General features: G+C 45.1%; 1 long non-coding RNA gene across 1 annotated transcript in view; it reads right to left on the reverse strand.

Moving 5' to 3' along the window:
• Positions 1-9,907: 9,907 nt before the first annotated feature.
• The window catches only part of LOC310769239, a 526,120-nt gene continuing 519,063 nt past the window's right edge, over positions 9,908-16,964 (reverse strand). The window contains exon 3 of the long non-coding RNA XR_014551562.1: positions 9,908-10,079. This is a non-coding gene — a long non-coding RNA (uncharacterized lncRNA). The remainder of the gene's footprint in view (positions 10,080-16,964) is intronic.

Here is a 16,964-nt window from a genome sequence, read left to right on the forward strand (position 1 = left end):
TATTTATTGAATTTATATGCCGCCCTATACCCAGAGGACTCAGGGCAGTTCACAGAAAAGATCACAATATGTAAAATCAAAATAAAAACAGTAACCCAATAACACACCCACCCCCCAAAAGAGCCACATTTTACAAGGGTATAGGATGTATGGAAGTGAGAGCTGGACCTTAAAGAAGGCTGATCGCCGAAGAATTGATGCTTTTGAATTATGGTGCTGGAGGAGACTCTTGAGAGTCCCAAAGACTGCAAGAAGAGCAAACCTATGCATTCTTAAAGAAAAAAAGCAGCCCTGAGTGCTCACTGGAAGGACAGATCCTGAAGCTGAGGCTCCAATACTTTGGCCACCTCCTGAGAAGAGAAGACTCCCTGGAAAAGACCCTGATGCTGGGAAAGATGGAGGGCACAAGGAGAAGGGGACAACAGAGAATGGTTGGAAAGTGTTCTCGAAGCTACCAACATGAGTTTGGCCAAACTGCAGGAGGTAGTGGAAGACAGGAGTGCCTGGCATGCTCTGGTCCATGGGGTCACGAAGAGTCGGACATGACTAAACAACAACAAGGAGGTCAATCAGGTGGTATTGTTCCTGTTTCTTACTATGCTGTGTATTTTTATTTTTTTTATATTGTAAACTTCCCTGCGATTTTCGGCTAAAGGGTGGCATAGAAATAATAATAATAATAATAATAATAATAATAATAATAATAATAGGAAACCTAATGTCTCTTTTCCCCACCTCTGTCTAGCACTAAGCTGTGGCCTTTCTCCAGAGTTCTTTGTGCACAGACGTTTTGAACCAAGACACAGGGCGTATGGTGTGAATGCTATTTCATGAAGTGTAACTCGTGAAAAATCCATTTATCTCCTTTTCCTCCCAGCCTCCACCACATGAATAAGTGATGATCTTGTAAGTGATGAACCTTCCCCCTCTTTAGGTGTGAAGTGAATGTTTATAGGCATTGAGTAAATCTACTATCCCACGGGTGAGCAGCAGGATATTAAGTGGAATGACTGTGTATGGTTAGTACATGCTGGCAAAGGCAGGCGCTGGGTCTTCTCCCAGGCAGCAATGACCTCTCTGCCTTTAAATGACATGCCCAATCATCCTGAGAGAGTGACAAAGTATTCAAGAGCTCAGAGAAAAGGCTTTGCGGAGAGTAATCAGAAGAAGGGGTGATGGCTCCCGAAAGGTACGATAAAAAAAGAAGACATCTTAATTGTCATCCTTTTTGCTCACAGACCTAAGGATGGGTGCAGTTTGATTCGGCTTGCATTTAAAAGTAAACGGTAAAGGTAAAGGGACCCCTGACCAAAGGGACCCCAGTCGCAGACGATTCTGGGGTTGCACACGCATCTCGCTTTACTGGCCAAGAGAGCCAGCGTTTATCCACAGACAGCTTCTGGGTCATGTGGCCAGCATGACTAAGCCGCTTCTGGTGAACCAGAGCAGCGCAAAGAAATGGCATTTACATTCCTGCCGGAGTGGTACCTATTTATCTACTTGCACTTTGATGTGCTTTCAAACTGCTAGGTGGGCAGGAGCAGGGACCAAGCAACGGGAGCTCACCCTGTCACGGGGATTCAAACTGATGACCTTCTGATCGGCAAGCCCTAGGCTCTGTGGTTTAAACCACAGCGCCACCTAATTCACAAACAATGTCATGACTGAGACATCACCACCTTTCAAAATTCAAATGTCTCTGAATTTTGCAATGCAGTTTGCCAGCCTATTCACATGTTCAAAAATGTCCTTACTAGGATAGTTTGCATAAGGTGTTTATATTAGTGAAAATAACATGCAGAATCCCATTGTATTAGGGACGTTCCAGTGAAATCAGAATGTGGCAAGTGCAATCTTCAGTTGACCAGGTTCTCTCAACATGCTTTTCTTCACATTCACACAAGCAGTGCTTTTTTTCTATAAAAAAGAAAGTTTGGGGGGGCTCTCATTTTGACTCAAGAAAATCACCATTTTATAGTTCAAATTGGGGAAAATAAATACAGTAAATGGACAAAAGTGCAAAGATTCAAAAGATGTTTAGGGGTATGCGTACCCCTGCATACCTCCAGAAAAGAAAGCATTGTGCACAAGTAAAGGGGGTGAACTGGGGATGGAGAAGGAATTTGTCTGGTCCACATTTTAGGGTGTACCTACCTCAGTGACGGGATGCAGGTGACACTGTGGGTTATACCACAGAGCCTAGGACTTGCCGATCAGAAGGTCGGTGGTTCGAATACCCGCGACGGGGTGAGCTCCCGTTGCTCGGTCCCTGCTCCTGCCAACCTAGCAGTTCAAAAGCACGTCAAAGTGCAAGTAGATAAATAGGTACAGCTCCGGCGGGAAGGTAAACAGCGTTTCCATGTGCTGCTCTGGTTCACCAGAAGCGGCTTAGTCATGCTGGCCACATGACCTGGAAGCTGTACGCCGTCTCCCTTGGCCAATAAAGTGAGATGAGCGCCGCAACCCCAGAGTCGGCCACGACTGGACCTAATGGTCAGGGGTCCCTTTACCTTTACCTTTACCTTTACCTCAGTGACACTTCCCAAGCCAGTACGGAAACTGTAATGCAGCTTTCCTTCAGAATAAACTCCTCTCCAAATTGTGTAATGCAGTTCTTGCCCCCTTCAAATGGAAAGGAGCCACACAAAAAATTGTATATTGGGGAAAGTGCACACGCAAAAAATACTTAATTACCGAAAAGAGCACAGATGAATTATATTGGTAGGAACTGCTTGCAAAATGTTGTATTAGGAGAAGTGCACACAAAAATGGATACAACTTTTTTGTACATACCCCTTTTAAAAATAAATAAATAGCAAATTGGTGCAGAAATGGGGGAGACACCTAAAGATGCATTAACAGACTTGTCCATTCCTTTGTTCCACTTCCCCCATGTTTCCTTACCTGATAATTTCCACATTTTTGTGTTTTTGACATGTTATAAAAGCCACTTATGGGGGGGAGTGTTTTGGTGTATTTCTCATGGCATAAAAACCACTTTTTAGCAAAAATCTAGCAGAAGTTTAGTACTCATTTCTGTGTTATTTGCTTTCGGAAAAATCCATTTGCAACATTGTTAACCGGGGAAATTCAAGGCGTAGGTTGTACTGTAATTTCACGTGACAAAACTTGGGCCGGTATTCCAGCAAACAGTTCTTTCTCACCATTTAAATTTTGCACAAGGTGGCATTCTATTGATCCGAGAGCCGCAGGTACTGCAGTGTTCATTAGAAGCACTAGCGTTACGGCAAGAAAAACCAACACAATAATCTCCACATCTGAATGCACCATTAGTCATCGTCTTCTTCCTAAAAATTCAGGAAAGAGGCATGGAATATCCTCAAGGAAGGCACCCTCTCCAAGTGCCCTTTGCCCGTGGCACTGATGCACCCAAGAGGTATTGCATAAGGACTGGGATGATCTCATAGCAAAGGAACATAATATTGCTACCCTTGGAAAAGAAAATTAACTTCAGATTTGTGGTAATAGCTTCTTTAACAAGGGCATAAGTACTAAAAACTCAGAGCTGGGATTTTTAAAATGTAACTTCGAGACAGCTGGGGTGGGGAAAACTTGATATAGATCATGCTAATTGAATTTTAGTCTGCTTAAATGAGCAGGAGGAGAAAAATCTGACACAAGCAGTTTTGCCACTAAGCACATTTTAAGTTTTATAATATAGTAAAGGGTGGTGATTCTGATACTGAATGCTAAAAGTTTGTATTAATTGCATTTTCATTTGCAGTGTATTGTAACGGATCCTAATGTTTAATTACAGAGCGTTTAAACTGTGTACATACAGCTGCATTCCATAGAATGTGCGTGATAAAAGTTTATTTCAATCTTTTCAGCGTATGTAACTTGGTCAGGGTTTTTATTTCTCTGGATCAAAAGAGAAGCAGCTTTTTCCCTCTTGTTGCTGCTACAAGAGGGTCTCGGATTAATGTGCAAGCAGTTCATCCTTTCTAGACTCGATCGGTTGTTAATAGCATTTAAGAGTCGCGTTAAACACAAGCACACAATTTGACTCTAAGATATTGGCTTCTTACACGTCACTTTCCATGACAGATAGGTGGCTTCTATGACAGACAATGTCCAAATGATGTCTCAAAGAGCAAGTGGCCTCAATAATGTGAGCTTTTGTTCTTTAAAGGAAACCTGTTCTCTGATAATTTGTGAAATATGAATCCAACTCCCTGCCCTGCCTTAGGACAATCAGGAATTGTATATTTTCCATAAATGCTGCCCATTGACAAGGAAGTGGTAAATCATGCTTAATTCTCTTTTCTGTGTTGTTTGTTTGTAAACCAACCATAAACAATAAATGGACATTTAAAAGCTGCTTATTTTATTCATTTGCTTCAAACAAAATCAAAAAGACCTCTCCAGTGTTATAAATGCAAGGCTGGTTTTTAAGAAATCCAAATCATGAGCATTTTCGTGCTTGTGGACAAACTACAAGGGGACATTTGTGGACAAACGGTATAAAACGCAGCGGTGAAGCTGACAATCTCCTGCCCACACACAGCAATGCAGCACATCATAGTAGCACCTTCACTGCAGAGGTGAAACTGACTGGAAATATTACATTTATCTTTATCAATTTCACCTCTTCAGTGAAGAGCAATTTCAGGACAGCTAGCACAGATAGCAGCATGGAAACCTATGAACTGGGGAAAGTGATAAGAAAGTTAGACCATCAATAAAGTTTGGTCATCCTATCAAATCTGATGTTCCATCAGTAGAATGACTGATTTGGAAATGGAATTCTTCCTTCAGACTTAATATGTCCCTGCTTAGGCATCATGGGAATATAGCTGATTTAATACTGAGTCAAGTATCTTAAAAAGTAGAGACATCACCTTGCCAACAAAGGGCCGTATAGTAAAAGCTATGGTTTTCCCAGTAGTGATGTATGGAAGTGAAAGCTGGACCATAAAGAAGGCTGATCGCAGAAGAATTGATGCTTTTGAATTATGGTGCTGGAGGAGACTCTTGAGAGTCCCATGGACTGCAAGAAGATCAAACGTATCCATTCTTAAGGAAATCAGCCCTGAGTGCTCACTGGAAGGACAGATCGTGAAGCTGAGGCTCCAATACTTTGGCCACCTCATGAGAAGAGAAGACTCCCTGGAAAAGACCCTGATGTTGGGAAAGATGGAGGGCACAAGGAGAAGGGGATGACAGAGGATGAGATGGTTGGACAGTGTTCTCGAAGCTACTAACATGAGTTTGACCAAACTGTGGGAGGCAGTGGAAGACAGGAGTGCCTGGCGTGCTCTGGTCCATGGGGTCACGAAGAGTCGGACATGACTAAACAACAACAACCCAAGCCCTTTGTCCAGCTAACTCAGTATTGTCTACACTGACTGGCAGGAGCTGTATTTGTTTCAGGCAGGATATACCAGAAATCCCAGGGTTTGAACCCAAGACAAGCTGCCTGCAAACCATGTTGCCTAACCACTGAACTACGGTCCCTCTTTAATGTAGCCATCAAACTTCCAGTTTGATGGGCTAAATCAGCACTGCCGCCACCCCACTGCTTCTCAGTTGCATTGCTTGCCTTTCACAAAACAAAACTTTCTCCCTGCAATGACCTTGGCGATCTTCTGCAGCTGAGAAGGACAAAACTGGAGGGATGGAGACAAAAACATGAAAGGCAGCAGGACAGGCACAGAAGTGGCTGCTTCGCTTCTGGGTGGCCAACTGCACAGCGACAGAAACTCTGCCTGCAGCTGGATCCATCAAAGCAGTTATTCTAAGAAGAAGGGGCAGCTCGCTGTTTAAGTTACATGCTGCCCCTGGGCAGGACGCACATCTGCAAGCATGTCATTGTTCCATGTGTCTCTGCATGTGCCCCCACCCTCAGCCCCATCACTATCTTGGATTAACCCTTTCTTAAACACACTCTTCCATCTCACCAGCCTTTTTCTAATTCACTTGTCATGGAAAAAATCTGGGGCACTAGAACCCACCAAACGTTGCATTTTTTTTCTCCTCCTCCTCCTCCTCCTCCTCCTCCTCCTCCTGTGGATTCCAGTGGTCAAAGAGAGATGGAGAAAAACATCAAAAGAGCCCATCTAGTCCAGCATCCTTAATACAGTTTGAAACCAGATGCCTGTGGAAGCCTGCAAGCAGGATCTGAGCACAAAAATTACTTATGGAGAGCCAGTGTGGTGTAGTGGTTAAGAGTGGTAGACTCGTAATCTGGTGAACCGGGTTCGCGTCTCCGCTCCTCCACATGCAGCTGCTGGGTGATCTTGGGCCAGTCACACTTCTTTGAAGTCTCTCAGCCCCACTCACCTCACAGAGTGTTTGTTGTGGGGGAGGAAGGGAAAGGAGAATGTTAGCCGCTTTGAGACTCCTTCGGGTAGTGATAAAGTGGGATATCAATCCAAACTCTTCTTCTTCTCTTCTTATGCTCCCCAGAAACTAGTACTCAGAAGCATATTGTCTCTCATACCGAAAGTAGCATATAGTAATGACTAGCAACTCTTGAGCTAACCTTATCATCTATAAAAACTTTGGGTTGTAGTCAACTATTACTCAGAGTAGATTCACTGAGATTATTGTACCTAAATTAGCCATGGCCTTTAATTTCAATGGCTCTAAGCCAGGGTTTCCCAAACTTGGGTCACCAGCCGTTTTTGGACTACAGTTCCCACCATCCCTAACCACTGGTCCTGCTAGCTAGGGATGATGGGAGTTGTAGTCCAAAAACAGCTGGAGACCCAAGTTTGGGAAACCCTGCTCTAAATTAAGGAAAGCTTTGTTGAAGGCTGTGGTAACTCAGGTTACAGACTCTTCAGGTTACAGACACTTCAGGTTACAGACTCCGCTAACCCAGAAATAGAACCTTTGGTTAAGAACTTTGCTTCAGGATGAGAACAGAAATCGTGCAGCAGTGGTGCGGCAGCAGTGGGAGGCCCCATTAGCTAAAGTGGGACCTCAGGTTAAGAACAGTTTCAGGTTAAGAACGGACCTCCAAAACGAATTAAGTTCTTAACCTGAGGTACCACTGTATACAAAATAAGCACATTCATGCAGAGGTGAGAACGTGAATAAAATATGGGGGGGCAGGTAAGCCCTGCCCCACATAATCACATGATGTGGTGCACACGCACCATTTGAATGGCAACGCCCATCAACTTTGAGAGGGCAAACATCTCAAATATTTTATTGGGGCGGGGAGTGAAGACCCCTTGGCCCCAAGGAATTGGCTCCTATACATTCATGCAAATATATTCAGTTGGTGCAACTCATTGCACTGGCTTAAGCTGGACCTGCCATTGCACAAAACAAATTGGAGGGGAGTTAAAGTGCAGATGTCTGGAGCTCTTACTGATGGTGTCTTCTAGACTTAATAAAAGCATGCAGGAGGGGCTTTGCTGTCACTCAATCATCAAGAGCAACAACAAAGGGGTGCTTTCTTTTCATGCTGCTCTTGATCTCAGAGCCAGAAGCAAAATTCCCCCTGGCCAGTCCCCTGGTGCTCTTCCATGTTCTCTCATCCTGTAACTATGGCGGAAAGACTGCAGGCAGTACAAATAGATGGCGGCATTATTGATTCACAGCACTGCACAGAGCTGAGCTTCATCTTCCTCCATTGCTCCTTTGAAAAAACGACAGCAGCCTTGCCCAACTTGGTGCCCTCCAAATGTTGTCAGACTCCAGCACCCATCATCCTTGCCAGCTGTGCTGGGGCTTCTGGGAGTTGGGAGTCCAACAACATCTGTAGGACCACAGGTTCTTGACCTCTACAAAATAAGGGCACTAAATTGCCACAGACAAGTACCAGGAAATGTGGTATTTCCCTGGTAAATAGGAACGTCATCTAGAAAGGGGGCTGCCTCAGAATCTTTATTGACTTCTTCAGGGTTGCCCCAATACATCTTGTTGACTAAGACAATGGACAAAATGCAATCCTGCCTCTTCTATATATAGTGGTACCTCAGGTTAAGTACTTAATTCGTTCCGGAGGTCCGTTCTTAACCTGAAACTGTTCTTAACCTGAAGCACCACTTTAGCTAATGGGGCCGCCTGCTGCCACCACACTGCCAGAGCACGATTTCTGTTCTTATCCTGAAGCAAAGTTCTTAACCTGAAGCACTATTTCTGGGTTAGTGGAGTCTGTAACCTGAAGCGTATGTAACCCAAGGTACCACTGTACACTTGTCGACTGGACTGGAAGTTGAATGTACTTCAATATGGCCCTAGTGTCTATGGGGGTGGCAGGGGATATAGTGCCCCCCACTGGCCAGACTTTTGTAATTCCATCTGAATCCATCTTGGCTTATAAGCAGCATATAAATTAATAAATAAACCACCAATAGCAGCACTTTGGGCAGTGGGGTCGCTACTTTTAGGTGGGAAATGTGGGGGGAGCCTTGCTGAGAAAAAGACGATGTCACTGATCCTTTCCTGGTAAGCCCCCCTCCAAAAATAGTTGAGAATTTTATCTGTGAAAAATCTCAAAAATCCATCCACACCTCCACTTTGCAGCCTGAGAATGGGGCAATACAATTAGGAAGGCATTTTTGGTTCAGATTTGCATATTCTCCCCCACCTCTTTTCCCTCTCCTCAATCTCCCCCTCCTCTCTCACCGGCACTCGTTTTCTGCCTTGTATTAACATTTTAGACTGCAATCTCCTCAGGGCAGGGACCTGTCTGTCTTGTTTATTAGTTTATAAAATGCCCTGCACCCTATGGGCACCATATAAATAAAGTAATAATACTTTTTTTGTTGTTGTTGTTTTCCTTTTAAGGCCAAATCAATTTCACTGTGAATTAAGCATCGAAAGAGCCAGATATATAACGAAGTCTAAAAATATGGCACATAAAATATTAACATCAAAAACTTGCAGAATAATAAATAAGATTACATTTTCAGCTGAAGTTTCCCCCATACTCACTTGATCGAGGCCACAAAAAGCCTCCTATATGGTACAGAAAGTATAAGAGGGAAGAGTATTTTCTTACAGTGCAAACCTATATATGTTCCGCACTATCCTTTACTGGTCAACTGCACCTGGAGCAGCTCTGCACAGTTATATGCACATTTCGAGAAGGAAACTGACAGACTTGAGCACATTCAGAGGACAGCAACTCTGACCGTTACGTTATTGGTTTTGTGGCCCACCTCTTTTGCTGAATCTATACGAATCTGATTTTGGTGGGAATGGTTTTTCTTCTGTTTATAAGTGTTGTTATATGCCACTCTGAGTGGTGAGAGAACCCAGGGGTTCTAGCACTTTCCTCAGGTCCAGTTTCCTTGGGATGAAGGTAAGCGGAGACTGTGGTGTCTTTATGATACTGTCGTACCTCTGTTTACGTATCCGTCCGCTTACGTAAATTTCGGGATACGTAAGCGGCAAACCTGGAAGTAGATATCCAGGATTTTGCCGTGCGCGCATGCACAGAAGCGGTCTACCACCATGCGTGCGTGCGCAGAAGCAGTCCCTCCAGTTGTGGAAACCTCGAGATCTGACCAGAGCTCTGGAACGGATCCCATCCGCAACCGGAGGTACCACTGTGTATGGTTTTATCTACATATATATACAATCTCAGCATAGGATGAAGGAGCTCACAGCATCAACACCCCAACATATCTTGGTTCCCTGTTAAGTTTCATGGGGAGCCCCAAAGCCCAGCACAAAACAACAACAACAACAATAACTTATTATTTATACCCCCCCCCAATCTGGCTGAGTTTCCCCAGCCACTCTGGGCAGCTTCCAGTCAAGTGTTAAAAACAATACAGCATTAAATATTAAAAACTTCCCTAAACAGGGCTGCCTTCAGATGTCTTTTAAAGAGAAGATAGCTGCTTATTTCCTTCACATCTGAAGGGAGGGCGTTCCACAGGGTGGGCGCCACTACCGAGAAGGCCCTCTGTCTGGTTCCCTGTAACCTCACTTCTTGCAATGAGGGAACCGCCAGAAGTCGCTCGGTGCTAGATCTCAGTGTCCGGGCTGAACGATGGGGGTGGAGACACTCCTTCAGGTATACAGGACCGAGGCCGTTTAGGGCTTTAAAGGTCAGCACCAACACTTTGAATTGTGCTCGGAAACAGACATGTCTCTCTCTCCCAGTCTGCTTCCAGCTCTCACATAAACACTTATAGCAGCTAGCTGAAGGCAAGGAAGGCCCACCTATTTGTTCTATGACACAGGACAACTTCTTTGGTTCTGCTATTTGTGGTGCTTCACTAGCTTGCCAAAGTCATTACTTAACTGCTTAGGCAAGCTTGCTGTTATACTTTCTACCTCCACGGAGACAAGACCCCAAGGACAGGAAGCAGGCATGCCAACTGTATGGGGCCGAGGTGTCTTCGGCCCCCTCAGTATCTGTTGGACAGGGGCCAGACACAGTCCATGTTGAGGGGACAAAAGACACCAAGCACAGAGTTGAGGACGGCATGGTTTCAGTGGCCAGCTCCTCCTGAGCACGAGGGAGCAGGAACTGCTGCCCTTTGAAGCTGTGCCACACTGGGCTCCATGGCCGGCCTCCTCCCGATGATGTGGCATTACACACATGATACATGTAGCGCTCATGATGTCACACCAGGTGCATGATGTCACGCATGTGTGGCGCATGCCAGGCCCCCTCAGTCTCGGACACAAGCAGCCATTCTGTTAATCTGCAGAGTCTTCTGACTCCTGGGAGTCAGTGATACGGTCTGGGTTCAAGGGTCTCCCCTTTAGAGTGGATGGAGGCATAAAAGGAACTGCCAGTGGATTCTGCAACTGGCTTGCAGCAAAGATTATTTTCTTAAAGACTACTGATTATCACAAATCATGGGAAATTACAAATTTTATGAGCATGAACATTACAGGATTAAACAGATCAAAGTGTAGCTTACAGCCTGAATGTATAAATAATTCAGGATGCAGGTAAGAATATTCTTATCCCAACCAAGGTGCCATCTCTGCTTATGTTAAGTGACCGCCATTACAGGAAAATGCAAGTGGAAGTATGGGTAACCTTGGAAGGAAGTGATCATGTCCTCTTGAGTTTCATGATACAGAGACCAGGGAAAGTTAAGTGTAGTCAGACATGCACTCTGGACTTTAAGAAGGCTGATTTCAAAAAGATGGAGGAATTACTGGGTGAGATCCCATGGTCAGAAAGACTCAAAGAGAAAGGAGTTTCTTAAATGCAAGATGCTGAAGGCACAAATGCAGGCAATTCCAACAAGAAAGAAATGTGGGAGGCACTGAATGAAACAGGTCTGGCTGCCTAAGGAGCTGAAAATTAAGAAGGGCACGGTTAATTTTCATGAACTGAAAATTCAAAAGGGCATGTATAAGAAATGGGAGGAATGGGGAATCAAAAAGGAGTATACATGAGTAGGGTTGCGGGTGGAGCTGTGGTGTAAACAACTGAGCCTCTTGGGCTTGCCGATCAGAAGGTCGGCGGTTCGAATCCCCGTGACGGGGTGAGCTCCCGTTGCTCGGTCCCAGCTCCTGCCAACCTAGCAGTTCGAAAGCACACCAAAAAGTGCAAGTAGATAAATAGGCACCACTGCGGCGGAAAGGTAAACAGTGTTTCTGTGCACTCTGGCTTCAGGGTTCCGTTGCGCCAGAAGCGGCTTAGTCTTGCTGGTCACATGACCCAGAAAAACTTTCTGCAGACAAACGCCGGCTCCAGTGGCGTAGCGTGGGGCGTGCAGGGGGGGCCGGCCGCACCGGGCGCAACATCTGGGGTTAGGCCAAATCCATGGGTTAGGGGGCGCAAATCCACGGGTTAGGGGGCACAAATTACTTGCCTTGCCCCGGGTGCTGACAACCCACGCTACGCCACTGGCCGGCTCCCTTGACCTGTAAAGCGAGATGAGCACCGCAACCCCAGAGTCGTCTGTGACTGGACTTAACTGTCAGATATCCTTTACCTTTATACTTTACCTTTATACATGAGTAACCAACAGTTGCAGGGTGAGTGTCAGATGGGCTCAAGCTCGGAATGAGTTCAGGCTTGCAGGAGAGGTTAAAAATAATTAAAATGGGTTTCTTTGGCTATGTTCAAAGCACAAGAAACAGCAAGCACATACCAGGTCTTCTGTGTGGAGAAGACAGAGAAATGCTATTGAGTAACAGAGAGAAGGTGAAACTGCTCACCACCTACTTTGCCTGTCTCCTTCCTTGGAGGTTTTTAAGCAGAGGTTGAATGCCCATTTGCCATGGATGCTTTCACTGAGATTCCTGCATCGCAGATGGTTAAACTAGGAAGTCAGAGCGACTTCCAACTCGACAATTCTATGATTCCATGAATCTATGATTATGCCATTTTAAACCATTTTGGCTTCCCACAAAGCATCCTGGAAAGTGAATTTCATTAAGGGTGCTGGGAGTTGTTAGGAGACCCTGTCTCCCCTCATAGAGTTCCCAGTTCATGGAATGGTTGAACCATCAATCCCTCTTCCCAGGGAACCTTACAATCGTAGCTCTGTAAGAAGAGTAGAAGTCTCCTGGCAATTTCCAGCACCCTTCAGAAGCTACACTTTGCAGGATACTTTCAGGGCATGCTACTGCTTTAAATATCTGCAGATGTGGTCAGAGATAGCACTGAATTCTATCAGCAGCTACAGGTCATGATGGCAGTGTTTTGCTTCCACCACCAGAGGCAGTTGCTGGCATTCACAGGTAGTGAGAATGCTGTTGAACTCAGGTCCTGCTTTCCGGCTTCCGATAGTTATCTGACTGGGCACCATGAAAATAGGATGCTGGGCAAAATGAGCCACTGGCCTGATCCAGGCTCTTTGCAGGTCCTCATTTATTTATCATTGGTGTGTGTGCTTGCTTGTTTTGAACTCTTTGCTGTTACAATTTTGTGCTTATGGTCAATGCTTCAAGCGGAATAAAATATGACTCATATATAATACAAATAATTATCACCTTATTGGTTGGGTCCAGGGGTTGCCCAGTTGGCACTGACCAGTGACAGGGTCTTTTCAGTGATGCTTCCCCAGCTGCGGAACGCCCTCTCTATTGTGGTGTGCTTGCCTCCATCCTTATTAACTTTCAGAAGGAATTTGAAAACATTCCTGCTTTCTCAGGCATTTGGTGGCTGAAGAGTACTATTCCTGGCAACCCCGAGATCACTTGATGGAAAAATGTGTTTTTCACTAACTACTTTCAGATGTGTTTAATTGTAATTGGGGTGGGTTTTAAAAATATTTTAGCTGTTTTAATTTATGTGCGTGTGTACCATCATTCAGCCCGGACACTGAGGTCCAGCTCCCAGGGCCTTCTGGCTGTTCCCTCAGAGCAAGAAGTGAGGTTACAGGGAACCAAGAAGGCCTTCTCGGTAGTGGCGCCCACCCTGTAGAATGCCCTCCCATCAGATGTCAAGGAAATAAACAACTACAGTGGTACCTCAGGTTAAGTGCTTAATTCGTTCCGGAGGTCCCTACTTAACCTGAAACTGTTCTTAACCTGAAACACCACTTTAGCTAATGGGGCCTCCTGCTGCTGCTGTGCTGCCAGAGCACAATTTCTGTTCTTATCCTGAAGCAAAGTTCTTAACCTGAAGCACTATTTCTGGGTTAGCGGAGTCTGTAACCTGAAGCATATGTAACCTGAAGTGTATGTAACCCAAGGTACCACTGTATCTGACTTTTAGAAGACATCTAAAGGCAACTCTGTATTGAGAAATTTTTAATGTCTAATGTTTTACAAGTTTTTATGTGCTGTAAGCTGCCCAGAGAGGCTGGGGAAACCCAGCCAGATGGGCGGGGTATAAATAATAAAATTATTAGTATTAATATTCATATTCGTATTCATATTATCTGTTTGCTGCCCTGAGTTCCTTGGGGAGGACAGGCAGGATAGAAATTCCATCAATATATTGTTGTTGTTGTTATTCCTAAGGAAGATAATTTTGTTTTGTTTCTCATTTTGCTGTCAGCAAATGCTTCTCTTCTGAAGTCTCCCTCCTTGCCCCATCGCTGCCCAGAAAGCCTTACCTCCTGTGCATATTGCTTGGCTGTGCGCAGCAAAGCGAATTGAATGGTATCCAAGGGCATTAGCCTGTGCTACTTGTCCTCCCATCACATCTTGCTTGACACAGATTTCTGCTAATCCCTTTGCAATGCAGGCCACCTGCAGCTTGAGTCTCAGGTTTAACAGGGATCAGCTTGCAGGTGCCTCTAATTTAATCACCCTATTGGTAATGGCTGTGCTCTGCAGGATTGTTCAAAAACCTGGATTTGGACAGGCAGGTGAGCGACAGAGGCAAGCCGGCGATGGCTGCAAGGAAAGCCTTCACTGGAGGTGGCGAATTCGGAATGACTGCAGAACTGTAATTGCCAATGTATTTGCAAGAGGTGGAAGCAACATCCCAGCAGAGGGAAGATTACAACCCCCACTCCCCCCCATCACACATACACACCTCTCCTCAATTTCCCAATTTCTCTTGGATGTTAAAGACAAAGAGGTGGGAGAGAATATATTTGAGAGGAGATCAACCATCCTCTGTTCTTGCTGCTGAAGTGTTTTTTTTCCCCTCCTGAGGGTGTTTAATGAAATCCTTCATTATGTTCTGATAATTATGAGCTGCTTGGTCCTGTGGGTGCCTGGCTTGGCCATCTGTGCTTCCAGGTTAGTGCTATGTCCTGAAACACCAGGTGCTGAGAGGGAATCTCTTGCTGTACTCAGTCACCCACCCTCAGAGGGCAGGAGCAGTGCTTTATTTTTCCTAAAAGAATGTTTAGAGGTACTCTCATTTTCCTTTGTTGTTGTTTAGTCATTTAGTCATGTCTGACTCTTCGTGATCCCATGGACCAGAGCACGCCAGGCACTCCTGTCTTCCACTGCCTCCCGCAGTTTGGTCAAACTCATGCTGGTGGCTTCGAGAACACTGTCCAACCATGTCGTCCTCTGTTGTCCCCTTCTCCTTGTGCCCTCAATCTTTCCCAGCCTCAGGGTCTTTTCCAGGGAGTCTTCTCTTCTCATGAGGTGGCCAAAGTATTGTAGCCTCAACTTCAGGATCTGTCCTTCCAGTGAGCACTCAGGGCTGATTTCCTTAAGAATGGAGAGGTTTGATCTTTTTGCAGTCCATGGGACTCTCAAGAGTCTCCTCCAGCACCATAATTCAAAAGCATCAATTCTTCGGCGATCAGCCTTCTTTATGGTCCAGCTCTCACTTCCATACACTCAGATTGAAATACTGCCCCTCAATGAGGCCAAACTTAGATTCACAAAATGTTTAGGGGTATGCGTCCCCCTGCATCCCCCCTGGAAAAAAAAGCACTGGGCAAGAGTAAGTTTGGAAAACTGCCCAGGTTTGCTTAGATCACCTCCTCGGCCGTCTACGCCACCCTTCCCTGCCAACAACCTCTCATTAAGAGAGCAGGAGAGAGATGAGGTTACTGTTTTCTTGGCCCCTCTGAGAGATTCCTGGCCCAGGAGAGAGAAACATTGTAGAGGTTCTCAAAGAACCGTGTCCTATATACTGAGGTTCCTTTGTTACAAGCAACAATAGGGGTAGTCCCTCACCCCTCACCCCTCTGCAAAGTGATTCTCTTCTTCCTATTTTTCCATTTCAGGGTAACAAACCTGAGAAGCTTATAAAAGTTGTATGGACGTTAATAAAACTCAAATAATCCAAATTTGATTAAAAGATGGAGATTGAGACTGTCCATGTGTGCCCCCACTGCACCCCATCCCTGAGTGGTGAGAGATTCCTGGGGTTCCAGGTGTTTACCCAGAGCTTGGATTCCTCGGAATGAGGGACATCAGAGATGGTGGTGTCCTTCTGATACAGCGGTTCTCAACCTGTGGGTCCCCAGATGTTGTTGGACTACAACTCCCATCATCCCTGAGCTCTGGCCTTGCTAGCTAGAGGTGATGGGAGTTGTAGTTCAACAACATCTGGGGACCCACAGCTTGAGAAAGGCTGTTCTGATAGATGTTTTATTTCCACATATCTACAACCTGAGCCTATGATGGAGGAGCTCACAGAAGTTCTTGCTTCTCCCACAGCTGCGGCTTTAGATTCTGCCAGAAATCAGGCATGGCTCTGTCTCCCAGCTGCCCAGCCTGCTTCTAGCTTCAGTAAAACATACACAGACCTCTGGCTTTTGTCTTTCTAACAACCAGAGAGTCAAGGTTGGGTGGGGGGTTTCCACCAGTGGCGTAGGGTGGGTTGTCAGCACCCGGGGCAAGGCAAGTAATTTGCGCCCCCTAACCCGTGGATTTGCGCCCCCTAACCCATGGATTTGCGCCCCCAACCCTAACCCCCAGATGTTGCGCCCGGTGCAGCCGGCCCCCCCTGCACCCCCCACGCTACGCCGCTGGTCTCCACCCATTTGTTCTCTACCCTAGAGCCACTTCCTTTGTTAACGACACATAGTTAGCAGAACAGTACCAAGAAACTTGCCTGCCTATTGAATCATTGTTGGATCCAGGAATTAGAAAGGACTCAGGCATACGGCCCACCCCTTCCAACTCACAACATAGCATATATCACAAAGTCATTCCATACCAAAATATTTATTTATTTATTTTTACTTTGGCCTCTAAGGGCTCTTAAATTGAATCTCATTTTTTCAAGTAACATACCTCTGCCTACCAATAATCCATTTTTTTAATGATTCAGATACTTATTTGATGCACTTATCTGAGTAGATCCCTTAACGAAGATGTTTATTATTTATGCCAGCCCAGAATGCTAACTTTAATCCAAATTTTATATGTTGTAATTAGATTTTTTTTCTCTTTATACAGCTTATGTATTTTTTTTTCTGTGTGTCTAAAATCAATTGAAAATATAATAATAATAATAATAATAATAATAATAATAATAATAATAATAATAGGAACACGTTGATCACACACCGTTCACTGGACATGTGAATGGGGAGCTTGCCATACCTTTTTGCCTACCCTTGATGTGGGCAGATCTGGCGAGATGTGGCACATCTGGAGTGCAGATCTACCCTGATTTGTTAACAGTGAAAGGTGAA

The sequence above is a fragment of the Podarcis filfolensis genome, assembly GCF_964270895.1.
Source record: "Podarcis filfolensis genome assembly, chromosome: 8".
Taxonomy (NCBI): domain Eukaryota; kingdom Metazoa; phylum Chordata; class Lepidosauria; order Squamata; family Lacertidae; genus Podarcis; species Podarcis filfolensis.